Below are 21424 nucleotides of genomic sequence, written 5' to 3' on the forward strand. Positions count from 1 at the left end.
TAAGACAGGTCAAGGTATAGCCTATGGAGTGGAAGAAATGGGCTACATTCCCTATTCATAGGGCACACGGAAAGAAGCGTGAAACCACTTCTGGAAGGCGGATTTAGCAGTAAAGTGGGACAATAGAGCCTACTTTAAGCCGGCCCTGGGGCACGTACATGGTTAAACATGACTGTTAGTAGTGTGGCGAGCCATAGTGGGAAGGCTAGGGCTATGTTCATAGATAGTTGGGTGGTTGGGGTGAATGTATATGGAAGGAGGCCTAGAAGGTTGATTGTAAGAAGTATGATTATTAGGGATGTAAATATTATGGCTCATTTGTGGCCATTTTTGTTGAGTGGGACTATTAGTTGTTTTGTGATTAGGTGAAGGAGTCATGTTTGGATAGTAGAAAGGCGGTTGTCGATTCATCGGTTGTTTGGGGACGGGAATAGTAGGGCTGGGAAGAGTAGGGATAGTAGGATTAAGGGGATGCCAAATAGATTGGGGCTGGAAAATTGGTCAAAGAAGCTTAGGTTCATGGTCAGGATCATGGTGTGGGTTTGGTAGTGAGGGAGGTCTTATTTGATGGGGGGTTGGTTGTGGTGAAGGCTAGTAGTTTTGGTTGGATGAGGAGTGCTAGGGTTAATCAGGTTATAATTATGATTGAAAATCATGGTGCGGGGTTAAGCTGTGGCATATCATTAAGGAGGGGGAAGTCCCTCTTTGGCTAGCTTAAAAGGCTAGTGCTGTTGCATAGCTTCTTAATGATTAGGATGATGATAGAAGGGACGATCAGGCCTCGAAATGTGGGAGTGGGGTTGATTCTACTACAATGGGTATGTAGCTGTGATTAGCCCCGCAAATTTCTGAGCATTGTCCGTAAAAAATCCCAGGCCGGGTGGTAATGAATGAAGTTTGGTTTAGTCGGCCTGGGATTGCGTCTGTTTTAACTCCGAGCGTTGGGACTGCTCAGGAGTGGAGTACGTCTCCTGCAGTAATGATCACGCGGATGGGGGATTCTATTGGGATAACTACGCGGTGGTCAACTTCTAGCAGTCGGAAGTGGCCGTTGGGTAAGTCTGGGGTGGGCACTATGTAGGAGTCGAATGATAGGTCTTTGAAGTCTGTGTATTCGTAGCTTCAGTATCATTGGTGGCCGATGGCTTTTAGGGTGAGGTCTGGTTCGTCGATTTCGTCCATTATGTAGAGGATTTGTAGGGATGGGAGGGCGAGGAGTACCAGGACGATAGCAGGTAGGATTGTCCAGATCAGCTCTACTTCTTGGGCGTCTACAGCATTGGACGAGAGTTTTTCTGTTAGTATGTGGGCTAAAAGGTAGAGAACTAGGCTGCAGATAGCTAGGGCAACGATTAGGGCGTGGTCGTGGAATTCAACGAGTTCTTCTATGATGGGTGATGAGGCGTCTTGGAATCCTAGTTGGGAGTGGTTGGCCACATGAGATGTACAGGATTTTTACCTGTGATTTAGTCTTGACAAGGCTATGTAATTGGTTTACTAACGTCTCATAAGAAAGAAGCATGAGCGGTTAACCTCCTGGGAGACCCAGAAAACTTCACCCCAGCAAACCCACTAGTAACCCCACCACACATCAAGCCAGAATGATACTTCCTATTCGCCTACGCCATCCTACGTTCAATCCCAAATAAACTAGGAGGCGTATTAGCACTGGCCGCCTCCGTACTGATCCTATTCCTAATCCCATTCCTGCACAAATCAAAACAACGAGCAATAACATTCCGACCACTCTCCCAGCTCCTATTCTGAGTACTAGTCGCCGACCTCCTCGTCCTAACATGAGTAGGAAGCCAACCCGTCGAACACCCATTCATCATCATCGGCCAACTCGCTTCAATCGCCTACTTCACTATCCTCCTATTTCTCCTCCCCGCCGCAAGCGCCCTAGAAAACAAAATACTCAACTGCTAAATACTCTAATAGTTTATAAAAACATTGGTCTTGTAAACCAAAGATTGAAGACTTACCACTTCTTAGAGTACCCCAAACTCAGAAAAAAAGGACTCAAACCTTTATCTCCAGCTCCCAAAGCTGGCATTTTCAATAAACTATTCTCTGACCCTAACCCCTAAACCGCCCGAATAGCACCCCGCGACAACCCCCGCACAAGCTCCAATACAACAAACAAAGTCAACAACAGCCCCCAACCCGCCACTAAAAACATCCCTGCCCCATGTGAATAAAACATGGAAACTCCACTAAAATCCGACCGAACAACAAACACCCCAACATTATTCACAGTAGAAACCCCGAACTTCCAAGCCCCCATAAACCCCCCAAACACCAACCCCCCAAAAACAATTGCCACAAACGCTACTGCACATCCAATCACCCGTCAATCCCCCCAAGCCCCAGGGAAAGGCTCCGCTGCTAAAGCTACTGAATAAACAAACACCACCAGCATACCCCCCAAATACACCATAAACAGCACTAAAGCCACGAACGAAACCCCAAGGCCCAGCAACCACCCGCACCCCGCCACAGACGCTAACACCAAACCAACAACCCCATAATACGGCGAAGGATTCGACGCCACACCCAAAACACCCACCGCAAAGCAAATCCCTAAAAAAAACATAAAATAAGTCATTATTCCTGCCCGGACACTACCCGAGGCCTGCGGCTCGAAAAGCCGCCATTGTTCTCAACTACAGGAACTAACCGCAAGCCCCCAATAATTCTACCCCATCTATGCCATTATGCTTAACCCCCCCCCCCTCCCCCCCCGAGGCGGGGGTATTTGGTTATGCATATTCGTGCATAAATTTATATACCCCATATACATACATACTATAGTACCAGTAATATACATTATATACGGACTATCTTATAAGCAGGTGCTAAACCCATACATGTACACGGCCATTAAACCCTTAAACACACTCCTACCAAACCACCCGGCATGAATGTTCTAGGACCATACCCCACAACACCCAATACAACTCCACTCAAGCGCATAACAAGACCCCATTTTAATGAATGCTCACAGGACATGCTCCAACAACAACTCTCCACCACATATCTCATGCAGTTCGTATCAGACGGATTTATTAATCGTACTCCTCACGTGAAATCAGCAACCCGTTGCACATAATGTCCGGTATGACTAGCTTCAGGCCCATACGTTCCCCCTAAACCCCTCGCCCTCCTCACATTTTTGCGCCTCTGGTTCCTCGGTCAGGGCCATCCATTGGGTTCACTCACCCCTCCTTGCCCTTCAAAGTGGCATCTGTGAGTACTTTCACCTTCTCAATGCGTAATCGCGGCATGTTCCAGCTTTTTGGCGCCTCTGGTTCCTCTTATTTTTTCCGGGGTTACCTCACAGGTGGCTATTCCCAGTGATCTCGGGGGTCCCACAATCTAAGCCTGGACACACCCGCCTCACGGCCTATCCTATATTTCAAGGGTCCCTCGATGAGACGGTTGGCGTATATGGGGAATCATCCTGACACTGATGCACTTTGACCACATTCAGTTAATGTTACCTCCACCCTCCGGGTTAAATGGGGCTATTGGATGAATGCTCGTTGGACATAGCACAAAACAACAAATCATTAAGCGCAACCCCTGCGCTTCACAAACTAAACCAGTAAACTTTCGCTAACCACCATGTAGCATAAACCTTCATCGCCCAATCCCAGCAAACTACCTCTAAAACTCCATTAATCATCCCTTCCATGACATCATCGGAACGATGTATATATACACACAAACACATACAAAATAACTTAAACTTATTAGAGAAACTCCAGTACTAAAAATAGTAAACACAAGCAATAATTTCATATACTTCACTCTCACTCACCACTCAACTATCAGCTAACCACACCCCCGTCCACATAGCTTAACACAAAGCATGGCACTGAAGTTGCCAAGATGGCATAAAACATGCCTGCGGACAAAAGACTTAGTCCTAACCTTACGGTTGGTTTTTGCTAAATATATACATGCAAGTATCCGCGCCCCAGTGTAAACGCCCTCGACCACCTACCCCCATACAGGCCTTGAGGAGCGGGTATCAGGCACACCCAAGTAGTAGCCCAAGACGCCTCGCTAAGCCACGCCCCCACGGGTATTCAGCAGTAATTAACATTAAGCAATGAGTGCAAACTTGACTTAGTTATAGCAACAGCCTAACTTCAAGGGTTGGTAAATCTTGTGCCAGCCACCGCGGTCATACAAGAAACCCAAATCAACCGTCCTATTGACACGGCGTAAAGAGTGGTAAAATGCCTATCCTAGCTAACTAAGATCAAAATGCAACTGAGCTGTCATAAGCCCAAGATGCACCTAAACACACCATTAAGATGATCTTAGGAACTAACGACTGATTTAAACCCACGAAAGCCAGGGCCCAAACTGGGATTAGATACCCCACTATGCCTGGCCCTAAATCTTGATACTTACTTTACCGAAGTATCCGCCAGAGAACTACGAGCACAAACGCTTAAAACTCTAAGGACTTGGCGGTGCCCCAAACCCACCTAGAGGAGCCTGTTCTACAATCGATAATCCCCGATTAACCCAACCACCCCTTGCCAACACAGACTACATACCGCCGTCGCCAGCCCACCTCGAATGAGAGCACAACAGTGGACACAATAGCACCCCGCTAATAAGACAGGTCAAGGTATAGCCTATGGAGTGGAAGAAATGGGCTACATTCCCTATTCATAGGGCACACGGAAAGAAGCGTGAAACCACTTCTGGAAGGCGGATTTAGCAGTAAAGTGGGACAATAGAGCCTACTTTAAGCCGGCCCTGGGGCACGTACATACCGCCCGTCACCCTCCTCAAAAGCCACATCCCACATAACTAATACCATAAATACGCTGAAGATGAGGTAAGTCGTAACAAGGTAAGTGTACCGGAAGGTGTACTTAGAATATCAAGACGTAGCTATAACACCAAAGCACTCAGCTTACACCTGAAAGATATCTACTAGACCGGATCGTCTTGAAGCCCCCCCTCTAGCTCAACCACACAAATAGTACACCAAAACTAAAGAATTTACTAAACTAATTAAACTAAAGCATTTTACAGTCTTAGTATAGGCGATAGAAAAGACACTTAGACGCGATAGAGACCCCAGTACCGTAAGGGAAAGATGAAATAGCAGTGAAACAATCAAAGCGACAGACAGCAAAGATCAACCCTTGTACCTTTTGCATCATGGTTTAGCGAGAACAGCCAAGCAAAGTGAACTAAAGTTTGCCCCCCCGAAACCCAAGCGAGCTACTTTCAAGCAGTTAAAGAGAGCGAACCCGTCTCTGTTGCAAAAGAGTGGGATGACTTGTCAGTAGAGGTGAAAAGCCAACCGAGCTGGGTGATAGCTGGTTACCTGTGAAACGAATCTAAGTTCCCCCTTAATCCTCCCTACCGGACATCCTGAACCCTAATGAGATGATTAAGAGCTATTTAATGGAGGGACAGCTCCATTAAAAAAGGACACAACCTCGACTAGCGGATAATTCTTACTACTGATCCTACCGTGGGCCCTAAAGCAGCCATCAAAAAAGAGTGCGTCAAAGCTCCACCACCTAAAAATACCAAAATAAGATGATTCCCTTATCACAAACAGGTCAACCTATGAATATAGGAGAATTAATGCTAAAATAAGTAACTCAGGGCCACACCCCTCTAACGGCGCAAGCTTACATAGAAACATTATTAACAGACCTAGACAGATACAAAAACCCCTACAAGACCACGTATTAACTAACCCTGTTAACCCGACTCAGGAGCGCCTATAAGAGCGATTAAAATCTGTGAAAGGAACTCGGCAAATTAATAAGGCCCGACTGTTTACCAAAAACATAGCCTTCAGCAAATTAAACAAGTATTGAAGGTGATGCCTGCCCGGTGACTTAGGTTTAACGGCCGCGGTATCCTAACCGTGCAAAGGTAGCGCAATCAATTGTCCCATAAATCGAGACTTGTATGAATGGCTAAACGAGGTCTTAACTGTCTCTCACAGATAATCAGTGAAATTGATCTCCCCGTGCAAAAGCGGGGATGTGAACATAAGACGAGAAGACCCTGTGGAACTTAAAAATCAACGACCACCGCGAATCCTCAATCAACCCCACTGGGGCCACTACCATCGCAGAGCCTGGTCGATATTTTTCGGTTGGGGCGACCTTGGAGGAGAACAAATCCTCCAAAAACAAGACCATACCTCTTTACCTAGAGCTACCCCTCAAAGTGCTAACAGTGACCAGACCCAATATAATTGATTAATGGACCAAGCTACCCCAGGGATAACAGCGCAATCCCCCTCAAGAGCCCATATCGACAGGGGGGTTTACGACCTCGATGTTGGATCAGGACATCCTAATGGTGCAGCCGCTATTAAGGGTTCGTTTGTTCAACGATTAACAGTCCTACGTGATCTGAGTTCAGACCGGAGCAATCCAGGTCGGTTTCTATCTATGACACACTCTCCCCAGTACGAAAGGACCGGGAAAGTGGGGCCAATACCACAAGCACGCCCCCCCCCTCTAAGCAGTGAAACCAACTAAACCGTGAAGAGGGCCTTCCCCCACCACTTTCAATCCTAGAAAAGGACCAGCTAGAGTGGCAGAGCCCGGCAAGTGCAGAAGGCTTAAGCCCTTTCCCCAGAGGTTCAAATCCTCTCCCTAGCTTCACCCATGATTCAAATAACAACACTAAGCTGCCTCGTTATATCCCTCCTATACATCATCCCAATCCTGATTGCCGTAGCCTTCCTAACCCTAGTAGAACGGAAAATCCTAAGCTACATACAATCCCGCAAAGGCCCTAACGTTGTCGGGCCTTTTGGCCTACTTCAACCATTTGCGGACGGACTGAAACTATTTACCAAAGAGCCCATCCGACCCTCTACCTCTTCCCCACTTCTATTCATTCTGATACCAATACTAGCCCTTGTCCTAGCCCTCACCACTTGAGCACCACTACCACTCCCATTTCCCCTAGCAGATCTAAACCTCGGAGTTCTCTTCCTAATAGCCATGTCAAGCCTAGCCGTCTACTCAGTCCTATGATCAGGCTGAGCCTCGAACTCAAAATACGCACTAATCGGAGCCCTACGGGCAGTAGCACAGACCATTTCATACGAAGTGACACTGGCCATAATCCTGCTATCAATAATCATACTAAGCGGAAGCTACACACTCAGCTCCTTTGCCGTCGCACAGGAGCCTCTATACTTCATTTTCTCCTCATGACCCCTAGCAATAATATGATACGTATCCACCCTAGCAGAGACAAACCGAGCTCCTTTTGACCTCACAGAGGGTGAATCTGAGCTAGTCTCAGGGTTTAACGTTGAATACGCCGCAGGACCCTTCGCCTTATTCTTCCTAGCTGAATATGCGAACATTATGCTAATAAATACACTTACAGCCATCATATTCCTAAACCCAAGCGCCCTAGGGCCACCCACAGAACTATTCCCCGTCATCCTAGCCACAAAAGTCCTCCAACTATCTTCTGGTTTCTTATGGGTCCGAGCTTCATACCCACGATTCCGATATGACCAACTAATGCACCTACTATGAAAAAACTTCCTACCCCTCACACTAGCTCTGTGCCTCTGACACATCAGCATACCTATCTGCTATGCAGGCCTACCTCCTTACATAAGGAAATGTGCCTGAACTACAAAGGGTCACTATGATAAAGTGAACATAGAGGTATAACAGCCCTCTCATTTCCTGTTGACCTTAGAAAAGTAGGAATTGAACCCACACAAGAGAAATCAAAATTCTCCATACTTCCCTTATATTATTTTCTAGTAGAGTCAGCTAATCAAGCTATCGGGCCCATACCCCGAAAATGATGGTTTAACCCCCTCCTCTACTAATGAACCCTTACGCGACCCCAATCATAACCTTCAGCCTCATCTTGGGCACCACAATCACAATTTCCAGCAACCACTGAGTTCTGGCCTGGACAGGACTGGAGATCAACACACTAGCCATCATTCCCCTAATTGCCAAATCCCACCACCCATGAGCAGTAGAAGCCGCAACGAAATACTTCCTAACCCAAGCAGCTGCTTCCGCCCTGGTCCTATTCTCTAGCATAACTAATGCCTGAGTCACTGGCCAATGAGACATCACACAAATAAACCACCCAACCTCCTGTCTACTACTGACAGCAGCAATCGCTATTAAACTGGGCCTAGTGCCATTTCACTTCTGATTCCCAGAAGTACTACAAGGATCGCCACTAATAACAGCCCTGCTACTCTCGACCCTCATAAAATTCCCCCCACTAACCCTGCTCCTACTAACATCCAAATCCCTCGACCCAGCTCTACTCACCGCCATGGCCCTAGCCTCAACAGCACTAGGAGGCTGAATAGGACTGAACCAAACACAAACACGCAAAATCCTAGCCTTCTCGTCCATCTCCCACTTAGGCTGAATCGCCATCATCCTAGTTTACAGCCCCAAATTGGCCTTACTTACCTTCTACCTATACTAGGATGGCCTCTAGCAGGATTTACTCACTGATTCCCACTACTCACTGGGTTTACCCTACACCAAACATGAGCAAAAGCCCACTTCGGGGTAATATTTACAGGAGTAAACCTAACGTTCTTCCCCCAGCACTTCCTAGGCCTAGCAGGAATACCCCGACGATACTCGGACTATCCCGACGCCTACACACTATGAAACACCATTTCCTCCATCGGCTCCCTAATCTCAATAGTAGCCGTAATCATACTAATATTCATCATCTGAGAAGCCTTTTCGGCCAAACGAAAAGTCCTACAACCAGAACTAACTACCACAAACGTTGAATGAATCCACGGCTGCCCTCCCCCATACCATACTTCCGAGGAACCGGCCTTCGTCCAAGTACAAGAAAGGAAGGAATCGAACCCTCACATGCTGGTTTCAAGCCAACTGCATTAACCGCTCATGCTTCTTTCTTATGAGACGTTAGTAAACCAATTACATAGCCTTGTCAAGACTAAATCACAGGTAAAAATCCTGTACATCTCATGTGGCCAACCACTCCCAACTAGGATTCCAAGACGCCTCATCACCCATCATAGAAGAACTCGTTGAATTCCACGACCACGCCCTAATCGTTGCCCTAGCTATCTGCAGCCTAGTTCTCTACCTTTTAGCCCACATACTAACAGAAAAACTCTCGTCCAATGCTGTAGACGCCCAAGAAGTAGAGCTGATCTGGACAATCCTACCTGCTATCGTCCTGGTACTCCTCGCCCTCCCATCCCTACAAATCCTCTACATAATGGACGAAATCGACGAACCAGACCTCACCCTAAAAGCCATCGGCCACCAATGATACTGAAGCTACGAATACACAGACTTCAAAGACCTATCATTCGACTCCTACATAGTGCCCACCCCAGACTTACCCAACGGCCACTTCCGACTGCTAGAAGTTGACCACCGCGTAGTTATCCCAATAGAATCCCCCATCCGCGTGATCATTACTGCAGGAGACGTACTCCACTCCTGAGCAGTCCCAACGCTCGGAGTTAAAACAGACGCAATCCCAGGCCGACTAAACCAAACTTCATTCATTACCACCCGGCCTGGGATTTTTTACGGACAATGCTCAGAAATTTGCGGGGCTAATCACAGCTACATACCCATTGTAGTAGAATCAACCCCACTCCCACATTTCGAGGCCTGATCGTCCCTTCTATCATCATCCTAATCATTAAGAAGCTATGCAACAGCACTAGCCTTTTAAGCTAGCCAAAGAGGGACTTCCCCCTCCTTAATGATATGCCACAGCTTAACCCCGCACCATGATTTTCAATCATAATTATAACCTGATTAACCCTAGCACTCCTCATCCAACCAAAACTACTAGCCTTCACCACAACCAACCCCCCATCAAATAAGACCTCCCTCACTACCAAACCCACACCATGATCCTGACCATGAACCTAAGCTTCTTTGACCAATTTTCCAGCCCCAATCTATTCGGCATCCCCTTAATCCTACTATCCCTACTCTTCCCAGCCCTACTATTCCCGTCCCCAAACAACCGATGAATCAACAACCGCCTTTCTACTATCCAAACATGACTCCTTCACCTAATCACAAAACAACTAATAGTCCCACTCAACAAAAATGGCCACAAATGAGCCATAATATTTACATCCCTAATAATCATACTTCTTACAATCAACCTTCTAGGCCTCCTTCCATATACATTCACCCCAACCACCCAACTATCTATGAACATAGCCCTAGCCTTCCCACTATGGCTCGCCACACTACTAACAGGCCTACGAAACCAACCATCAGCCTCTTTAGCCCACCTATTACCCGAAGGTACCCCTACACCCCTAATCCCCGCACTAATCCTGATCGAAACAACCAGCCTACTAATCCGCCCCCTAGCCCTCGGAGTCCGCCTTACAGCCAACCTTACAGCAGGACACTTACTCATCCAACTCATCTCTACAGCCTCCATTGCATTAATACCCACCCTTCCTGCAGTATCCATCCTAACAATAATCATCCTACTACTCCTAACCATCCTAGAAGTAGCAGTAGCCATAATCCAGGCCTACGTCTTCGTGCTCCTTCTAAGCCTATACTTACAAGAAAACATCTAATGGCACACCAAGCACACTCATACCACATAGTTGACCCAAGCCCTTGACCAATCTTCGGGGCAGCCGCCGCCCTACTCACAACCTCAGGATTAATCATGTGATTCCACTACAACTCATCCATACTACTAACCCTAGGCCTCATCTCAATACTCCTAGTAATACTCCAATGATGACGAGACATTGTACGAGAAAGCACCTTCCAAGGCCATCACACTCCCACAGTCCAAAAAGGCCTACGATACGGCATAATCCTTTTCATCACATCCGAAGCATTCTTCTTCTTAGGGTTCTTCTGAGCGTTCTTCCACTCGAGCCTGGCCCCAACCCCAGAACTAGGAGGCCAATGACCCCCAACAGGAATTAAACCACTCAACCCGATAGAAGTCCCCCTACTAAACACAGCCATCCTACTAGCCTCAGGCGTTACCGTAACGTGAGCCCATCACAGCATCACAGAAGGAAACCGAAAACACGCCATCCACGCCCTAACCCTAACGATCCTCCTGGGATTCTACTTCACAGCCCTACAAGCAATAGAATACCACGAAGCCCCATTCTCAATCGCCGATAGCGTCTACGGATCTACCTTCTTCGTTGCCACCGGATTCCACGGACTCCACGTAATCATCGGATCCTCCTTCCTGACCGTCTGCCTCTTCCGACTGATCAAGTTCCACTTTACATCAGACCACCACTTCGGATTCGAGGCAGCAGCCTGATACTGACACTTCGTAGACGTCATCTGACTATTCCTCTACATAACCATCTACTGATGAGGATCTTGCTCTTCTAGTATATTAATTACAATTGACTTCCAATCTCTAGAATCTGGTATAAACCCAGAGGAGAGCAATGAACGCACTCATGTTCATATTCGCCCTATCATCAATCCTAAGCGCCGCCCTAACCGCATTAAACTTCTGACTCGCCCAAATAAACCCCGACTCAGAGAAACTCTCACCGTACGAATGTGGATTCGACCCACTTGGATCTGCTCGATTACCATTCTCAGTCCGATTCTTCCTCAGTAGCCATCCTGTTCGTCCTATTCGACCTAGAAATCGCCCTCCTACTCCCCCTGCCATGAGCCGTCCAACTCCAATCCCCCCTAATGACCCTCACCTGAACTGTAGTGATCCTCCTTCTCCTAACACTCGGACTGGCCTACGAGTGAATTCAAGGGGGCCTAGAATGAGCAGAATAACAGAAAGTTAGTCTAACCAAAAAGATAGCTGGTTTCGACCCAGCAGATTACAGCCAACCCTGTAACTTTCTTATGTCGCCCCTACATTTAAGCTTCTACTCAGCCTTCATTTTCAGCGGACTAGGACTAGCCTTCCACCGAACCCACCTAGTATCCGCCCTACTATGCCTTGAAAGCATAATATTATCGATATTCGTAGGCCTATCAATATGATCCATCGAAAACCAAGTCTCCTCATTCACCATGGTACCAATTCTCATGCTAACCTTCTCAGCGTGTGAGGCGGGCACAGGCCTGGCCATCCTAGTAGCCTCCACCCGCACACATGGCTCCGACCATCTACACAACCTAAACCTCCTGCAATGCTAAAAATCATCCTACCCACAATCATACTTCTTCCAACAGCCCTGCTGTCTCCACCAAAATTTCTATGGACTAACACCACCTTATACAGCCTCCTAATCGCTGCCCTAAGCCTACAGTGATTAATCCCAACCTACTACCCCTACAAATTTTTATCCAACTGAACAGGAATTGACCAAATCTCATCCCCCCTCCTAGTACTATCCTGCTGACTACTCCCACTCATAATCATAGCAAGCCAAAACCACCTGCAACAAGAACCCCTACAACGCAAACGAATCTTTATCTCAACCTTAGTCGCAGTCCAGCCATTCATCCTACTAGCCTTTTCCACCACAGAACTAGCACTATTTTACATCTCATTTGAAGCAACCCTCATTCCCACCCTAATCTTAATCACCCGATGGGGGAACCAACCAGAACGCCTAAGCGCTGGCATCTACCTGCTATTCTACACGCCAGTAAGCTCTCTACCCCTGCTAATCACAATCATACACCTATACGTGAAAATTGGCACCCTGCACCTGCCAACCCTACAACTAACCCACCCAACCCTATCCACCTCATGGACAGGAATACTATCAGGTCTAGCACTGCTCATAGCATTCATAGTAAAAGCCCCACTATACGGCCTACACCTCTGACTGCCAAAAGCCCACGTAGAAGCACCCATCGCAGGCTCAATACTCCTCGCCGCCCTACTACTAAAGCTAGGAGGATACGGAATTATACGAGTCACTCTATTTATGGGCCCACTGTCCAACCTCCTGCACTACCCCTTCCTAACCCTGGCCCTATGAGGCGCCCTAATGACTAGCTCAATCTGCCTACGACAGACAGACCTAAAATCACTAATCGCTTATTCATCCGTTAGCCACATAGGCCTAGTTATCGCCGCAGGAATAATCCAAACCCACTGATCATTCTCAGGGGCAATGATCCTAATAATTTCCCATGGACTAACTTCCTCCATACTATTCTGCCTAGCCAACACAAACTATGAACGTACGCACAGCCGAATTCTACTACTCACACGAGGCCTACAACCTCTCCTACCACTCATAGCTACCTGATGATTGCTGGCCAATCTAACAAACATAGCCTTACCCCCAACAACAAACCTCATAGCAGAGCTAACCATTATAATCACCTTATTCAACTGATCTGCCTTCACGATCATCCTAACAGGAATCGCAACCCTACTAACCGCCTCCTACACCTTATTCATACTACTAATGACCCAACGAGGCTCAATCCCCTCCCACATCACATCTATGCAAAACTCAACCACGCGAGAACACCTGCTCATAACACTCCACATTATCCCAATATTCCTCCTAATCCTCAAACCCGAACTGATCTCCGGAATCCCCTCATGCAAGTATAGTTTAAACCAAACATTAGACTGTGATTCTAAGAATAGAAGTTCAAACCTTCTTACCTGCCGAGGGGAGGGTTTAACCAACAAGAGCTGCTAACTCTTACATCTGAGCCTAAAACCTCAGCCCCCTTACTTTTAAAGGATAACAGCAATCCACTGGTCTTAGGAACCACCCATCTTGGTGCAAATCCAAGTAAAAGTAGTGAACCCCACACTACTAATCAACTCCCTCACACTACTCACGCTGACAATCCTCCTAACCCCAATCATCCTGCCATTTCTATTTAAAAACTTTAAAAACACCCCACAAGCCACCACCCGCGCTGTTAAAACCGCATTCCTAATTAGCCTAGCCCCTACAACCGCATTCATCTACTCGGGAGTAGAATCTGTCACCTGCCACTGGGAGTGAAAATTCATTATAAACTTTAAAATCCCCCTGAGCCTAAAAATAGACCAATACTCAATAACATTTCTTCCAATCGCCCTATTTGTAACATGATCAATCCTACAATTCGCCATATGATACATGGCCTCAGAGCCATACGTAACAAAATTTTTCACCTACCTACTGACATTCCTAGTCGCCATACTCCTCCTAACAACCGCAAACAACATATTCCTCCTATTCGTAGGCTGGGAAGGAGTACGAATCATGTCCTTCCTTCTCATCGGCTGATGACAAGGCCGAGCAGATGCCAACACCGCCGCCCTACGAGCCGTAATCTACAACCGAATCGGAGACGTCGGACTGATCCTGAGCATAGCATGACTAGCTTCAACATTCAACACCTGAGAGATCCAACAAGCCGTACACCCCCACCAAACCCCAATCCTCCCCCTCATAGGATTAATCCTCGCAGCCGCAGGAAAATCCGCCCAATTTGGACTCCACCCATGACTGCCCGCAGCAATAGAAGGCCCCACCCCAGTATCAGCCCTACTGCACTCCAGTACCATAGTAGTAGCCGGAATCTTCCTGCTCATCCGCATGCACCCCCTGCTAGCCACCAACCAGACAGCCCTAACTGCCTGCCTATGCCTAGGTGCTCTATCAACCCTATTCGCTGCCACATGCGCCCTAACCCAAAATGACATCAAAAAAATCATTGCTTTCTCAACATCCAGCCAACTAGGACTAATAATAGTCACTATCGGACTAAACCTCCCACAACTAGCCTTCCTACACATCTCAACCCATGCCTTCTTTAAAGCCATACTATTCCTATGCTCAGGGTCTATCATCCACAACCTAAACGGAGAACAAGATATCCGAAAGATAGGAGGCCTACAGAAAATACTCCCAGTCACTACTTCCTGCCTAACCATCGGAAACCTGGCGCTGATAGGAACCCCATTCCTAGCCGGATTCTACTCAAAAGACCTCATCATCGAAAGCTTAAACACATCATACCTAAATACTTGAGCCCTACTCCTAACCCTTATAGCCACAGCATTCACCGCAACCTACAGCATCCGCATAACCATCCTAGTCCAAGCTGGACAAACCCGAATCCCCCCAATAGTATCAATAAACGAAAACAACCCACTAATCACCGCCCCCCTAACCCGACTCGCCCTAGGCAGCATTACAGCAGGAATAATCATTACCTCTTTCATCACACCAACCAAAACCCCCCCAATAACCATACCCCTTATCACCAAAACCGCTGCCATCCTCATAACAATCCTAGGAATCATCCTAGCCCTAGAACTATCGAACATAACACACACCCTCACTCACCCCAAACCAAACCCCCTCATAAACTTCTCCTCTGCATTAGGGTACTTCAACCCCCTAGTACACCGATTCTTCTCCAAAAACCTACTAGAAAAGGGACAAAACATTGCCCTACACTTGATCGACCTCTCCTGACTCAAAAAAATAGGGCCAGAGGGCCTTGCTGAACTACAAGTAGCCGCAAGCAAAGCCGCAACCTCAATACACACAGGGCTAATTAAGGCCTACCTAGGATCCTTCGCCCTCTCCATCCTGGTAATAATCCTAATAACACACAGACTCACTAATGGCCCCTAACATCCGCAAATCCCATCCCCTACTAAAAATAATCAACAACTCCCTAATCGACCTACCCGCCCCCTCCAACATCTCTGCCTGATGAAACTTCGGCTCCCTTCTAGCCATCTGCTTAGCCACACAAATCCTAACAGGCCTGCTACTAGCCATACACTACACCGCAGACACTTCACTCGCCTTCTCCTCAGTAGCTCACACATGCCGAGACGTCCAGTACGGATGGCTCATCCGCAACCTCCACGCCAACGGTGCTTCGCTCTTCTTTATCTGCATCTACTTACACATCGGACGAGGCCTCTACTACGGCTCCTACCTATACAAAGAAACCTGAAACACAGGAGTAATCCTCCTACTCACCCTAATAGCAACTGCCTTCGTAGGGTATGTCCTACCATGAGGACAAATGTCATTCTGAGGGGCCACCGTAATCACCAACCTATTCTCAGCCATCCCGTATGTCCTGGTTCCAGTTAGGACAGAGTTAAGTAGCTCATAGTAGCTGGTAGGGTGCTATGTTTTGGATTAGGATGAGAAGAGCGCTGATAACATGCTGATGTTTTAATTGTTGCAGAGCAGTGTTTACACCAGGCCAAGGACTTTTCGGCTTCTTGCTCTGTCCTGCCAGCGAGCAGGCTGGGGGTGCAGCAGGAGCTGGGAGGGGACAGACCCAGGACAGCTGACCCAAACTGGCCAAAGGGGTATTCCATACCATCTGACGTCATGCTAAACAATATATAGGGGTGGCTGGCCGGGGTGGGGGGGGCCGGCTGCTCGGGAATAGGCTGGGCATCGGTCAGCGGGTGGTGAGCAATTGCATTGTGCATCACTTGTTTTCTTACACATTATTATTGTTAATACTATTACCATTATCACTATTATTATTATTATTGTTATTATTATTTTCCTGTCTTAATAAACTGTCTTTATCTCAACTCACAGGCTTCACTTTCCCGTTTCTCTCCCCCATCCCAGAGAGGGAGGGGGGAGGGTGAGCGAACGGCTGTGTGGTGTTTAGCTGCCAGCCGGGTTAAACCACAACACCGTACATTGGGCAAACTCTAGTAGAATGAGCCTGAGGAGGATTCTCAGTAGACAATCCAACCTTAACCCGATTCTTCGCCATCCACTTCCTACTGCCCTTCCTAATTGCAGGAATCACCCTAGTCCACCTAACCTTCCTACACGAATCAGGCTCAAATAACCCACTAGGAATCGTATCAGACTGCGACAAAATCCCATTCCACCCATACTTCTCCATTAAAGACAGCTTAGGGCTTACCCTAATAATCACCCCTCTAATAGCACTAGCCCTATTTTCACCGAAACTCCTGGTTCTTGGAATCCTAGTTGGGAGTGGTTGGCCACATGAGATGTACAGGATTTTTACCTGTGATTTAGTTTGACAAGGCTATGTAATTGGTTTACTAACATCTCATAAGAAAGAAGCATGAGCGGTTAATGCAGTTGGCTTGAAACCCATCCCCAGTGGTGCCAGTGCACTCTCTGAACTCACTGAAGTGCATCCCCAGTGGTGCCAGTGCACTCTCTGCACTCACTGCACTGCATCCCCAGTGGTGCCAGTGCGCTCTCTGGAGTCACAGCACTGCATCCCCAGTGGTGCCAGTGCACTCGCTGGACTCACTGCACTGCATCACCAGTGGTGCCAGTGTACTCTCTGGACTCACTGCACTGCATCCCCAGTGGTGCCAGTGCACTCTCTGGACTCACTGCACTACATCCCCAGTGGTGCCATTGCACTCTCTGGACTCACTGTACTGCATCATCGTTGGTGCCAGTGCACTCTCTGGACTCACTACACTGCATCCCCAGTGGTGCCAGTGCACTCTCTGGACTCACTGCACTGCAGACCCAGTGGTGCCAGTGCACTCACTGGACTCACTGTACTGCATCACCAGTGCTGCCAGTGCACTCTCTGGACTCACTGCACTGCATCCCCAGTGGTTCCAGTGCATTCACTGGACTCACTGTACTGCATCACCAGTGGTGCCAGTGCACTCTCTGGACTCACTGCACTGCATCCCCAGTGGTGCCAGTGAGCTCTCTGGACTCACTGCACTGCATCCCCAGTGGTGCCAGTGTACTAACAGGATTCACTGCACTGCATCCCCAGTGGTGCTAGTGCACTCTCTGGACTCACTGCAGTGCATCCCCAGTGGTGCCAGTGCACTCTCTGGACTCACTGCACTGCATCCCCAGTGGTGCCAGTGAAGTCTTTGGACTCACTGCACTGCATCCCCAGTGGTGCCAGTGCACTCTGTGGAGTCACTGAAGTGCATCCCCAGTGGTGCCAGTGCACTCTCTGGACTCACTGCACTGCATGTCCAGTGGTGCCAGTGCACTCTCTGGACTCACTGTACTGCATCCCCACTGGTGCCAGTGCACTATGTGGACTCACTGTACTGCATCCCCAGTGGTGACAGTGCACTCTCTGGACTAACTGCAGTGCATCCCCAGTGGTGCCAGTGCACTCTCTGGACTCACTGCAGTGCATCCCCAGTGGTGCCAGTGCACTCTCTGGACTCACTGTACTGCATCACCAGTGGTGCCAGTGCACTCTCTGGACTCACTGCAGTGCATCCCCAGTGGTGCCAGTGCACTCTCTGGACTCACTGCAGTGCATCCCCAGTGGCGCCAGTGCACTCTCTGGACTCACTGCACTGCATCCCCAGTGGTGCCAGTGCACTCTCTGCACTCACTGCACTGCATTCCCAGTGGTGCCAGTGAAGTCTCTGGACTCACTGCACTGCATCCCCAGTGGTGCCAGTGCACTCTCTGGACTCACTGCACTGCATCCCCACTGCGGCCAGTGCACTCTCTGGACTCACTGCACTGCATCCCCAGTGGCGCCAGTGCACTCTCTCGAGTCACTGCACTACGTCCCCAGTAGTGCCAGTGCACTTCACTGGACTCACTGTACTGCATCATCGGTGGTGCCAGTGCACTCTCTGGACTCACTGCAGTGCATCCCCAGTGGTGCCAGTGTACTCTCTGGACTCACTGCACTGCAGGCCCAGTGGTACCAGTGCACTCACTGGACTCACTGTACTGCATCACCAGTGGTGCCAGTGCACTCTCTGGACTCACTGCACTGCATCCCCAGTGGTTCCAGTGCATTCACTGGACTCACTGTACTGCATCTCCAGTGGTGCCAGTGCACTCTCTGGACTCACTGCACTGCATCCCCAGTGGTGCCAGTGCACTCTCTGGACTCACTGCACTGCATCCCCAGTGGTGCCAGTGCACTCTCTGGACTCACTGTACTGCATCCCCAGTGGTGCCAGTGCACTCTCTGGACTCACTGCAGTGCATCCCCAGTGGTGCCAGTGCACTCTCTGCACTCACTTCACTGCATCCCCAGTGGTGCCAGTGCACTCTCTGGACTCACTGCACTGCATCCCCAGTGGTGCCAGTGAAGTCTTTGGACTCACTGCACTGCATCCCCAGTGGTGCCAGTGCACTCTCTGGACTCACTGCAGTGCATCCCCAGTGGTGCCAGTGCACTCTCTGGACTCACTGTACTGCATCACCAGTGGTGCCAGTGCACTCTCTGGACTCACTGCAGTGCATCCCCAGTGGTGCCAGTGCACTCTCTGGACTCACTGCACTGCAGCCCCGGTGGTGCCAGTGCAATCTCTGGACTCACTGCACTGCATCCCCAGTGGTGCCAGTGCACTCTCTGGACTCACTGCACTGCATCCCCAGTTTTGCCAGTGAAGTCTTTGGACTCACTGCACTGCATCCCCAGTGGTGCCAGTGCACTCTCTGGAGTCACTGAAGTGCATCCCCAGTGGTGCCAGTGCACTCTCTGGACTCACTGCACTGCATGCCCAGTGGTGCCAGTGCACTCTCTGGACTCACTGCACTGCATCCGCTCATGATCGGAGGATTCGGCAACTGAGTAGTCCCCCTCATAATCGGTGCCCCCGACATAGCATTCCCGCGAATAAACAACATAAGCTTTTGACTCCTCCCCCCATCATTCCTCCTACTACTAGTCTCATCCACTGTAGAAGCTGGCGCCGGCACAGGCTGAACTGTCTGCCCTCCCCTAGCAGGTAACCTTGCCCACGCCGGAGCTTCAGTAGACCTGGCTATCTTCTCACTCCACTTAGCCGGTATCTCCTCCATCCTTGGGGCCATCAACTTTATCACCACAGCCATCAACATAAAACCCCCCGCACTCTCACAATACCAAACCCCACTATTTGTCTGATCCGTACTAATTACCGCCATCCTACTCCTTCTATCACTCCCCGTACTCGCCGCCGGTATTACAATATTACTAACTGATCGAAACCTAAACACCACATTCTTCGACCCCGCTGGAGGAGGAGACCCAATCCTGTACCAACACCTATTCTGATTCTTCGGACACCCAGAAGTCTATATTCTGATCCTACCGGGGTTCGGAATCATCTCACACGTAGTCACGTACTACTCAGGCAAAAAGGAGCCCTTCGGCTACATGGGAATAGTCTGAGCCATACTATCCATCGGCTTCCTAGGATTCATCGTCTGAGCTCACCACATGTTTACAGTAGGAATAGACGTTGATACCCGAGCCTACTTTACATCAGCCACTATAATCATTGCCATCCCTACCGGAATCAAAGTATTTAGCTGACTAGCCACCCTGCACGGAGGAACAATCAAATGAGACCCCCCCAATACTATGAGCTCTAGGATTTATCTTCCTATTTACCATCGGAGGATTAACAGGAATCGTTCTTGCAAACTCTTCCCTAGACATCGCCCTGCACGACACGTACTACGTAGTTGCCCACTTCCACTACGTCCTATCCATAGGCGCCGTCTTTGCCATTCTAGCAGGATTTACTCACTGATTCCCACTACTCACTGGGTTTACCCTACACCAAACATGAGCAAAAGCCCACTTCGGGGTAATATTTACAAGAGTAAACCTAACGTTCTTCCCCCAGCACTTCCTAGGCCTAGCAGGAATACCCCGACGATACTCGGACTATCCCGACGCCTACACACTATGAAACACCATTTCCTCCATCGGCTCCCTAATCTCAATAGTAGCCGTAATCATACTAATATTCATCATCTGAGAAGCCTTTCCGGCCAAACGAAAAGTCCTACAACCAGAACTAACTACCACAAACGTTGAATGAATCCACGGCTGCCCTCCCCCATACCATACTTTCGAGGAACCGGCCTTCGTCCAAGTACAAGAAAGGAAGGAATCGAACCCTCACATGCTGGTTTCAAGCCAACTGCATTAACCGCTCATGCTTCTTTCTTATGAGACGTTAGTAAACCAATTACATAGCCTTGTCAAGACTAAATCACAGGTAAAAATCCTGTACATCTCATGTGGCCAACCACTCCCAACTAGGATTCCAAGACGCCTCATCACCCATCATAGAAGAACTCGTTGAATTCCACGACCACGCCCTAATCGTTGCCCTAGCTATCTGCAGCCTAGTTCTCTACCTTTTAGCCCACATACTAACAGAAAAACTCTCGTCCAATGCTGTAGACGCCCAAGAAGTAGAGCTGATCTGGACAATCCTACCTGCTATCGTCCTGGTACTCCTCGCCCTCCCATCCCTACAAATCCTCTACATAATGGACAAAATCGATGAACCAGACCTCACCCTAAAAGCCATCGGCCACCAATGATACTGAAGCTACGAATACACAGACTTCAAAGACCTATCATTCGACTCCTACATAGTGCCCACCCCAGACTTACCCAACGGCCACTTCCGACTGCTAGAAGTTGACCACCGCGTAGTTATCCCAATAGAATCCCCCATCCGCGTGATCATTACT

The sequence above is a fragment of the Anser anser genome, assembly GCF_964211835.1.
Source record: "Anser anser genome assembly, contig: HAP1_SCAFFOLD_346, whole genome shotgun sequence".
In the NCBI taxonomy this organism is placed as follows: Eukaryota; Metazoa; Chordata; class Aves; order Anseriformes; family Anatidae; genus Anser; species Anser anser.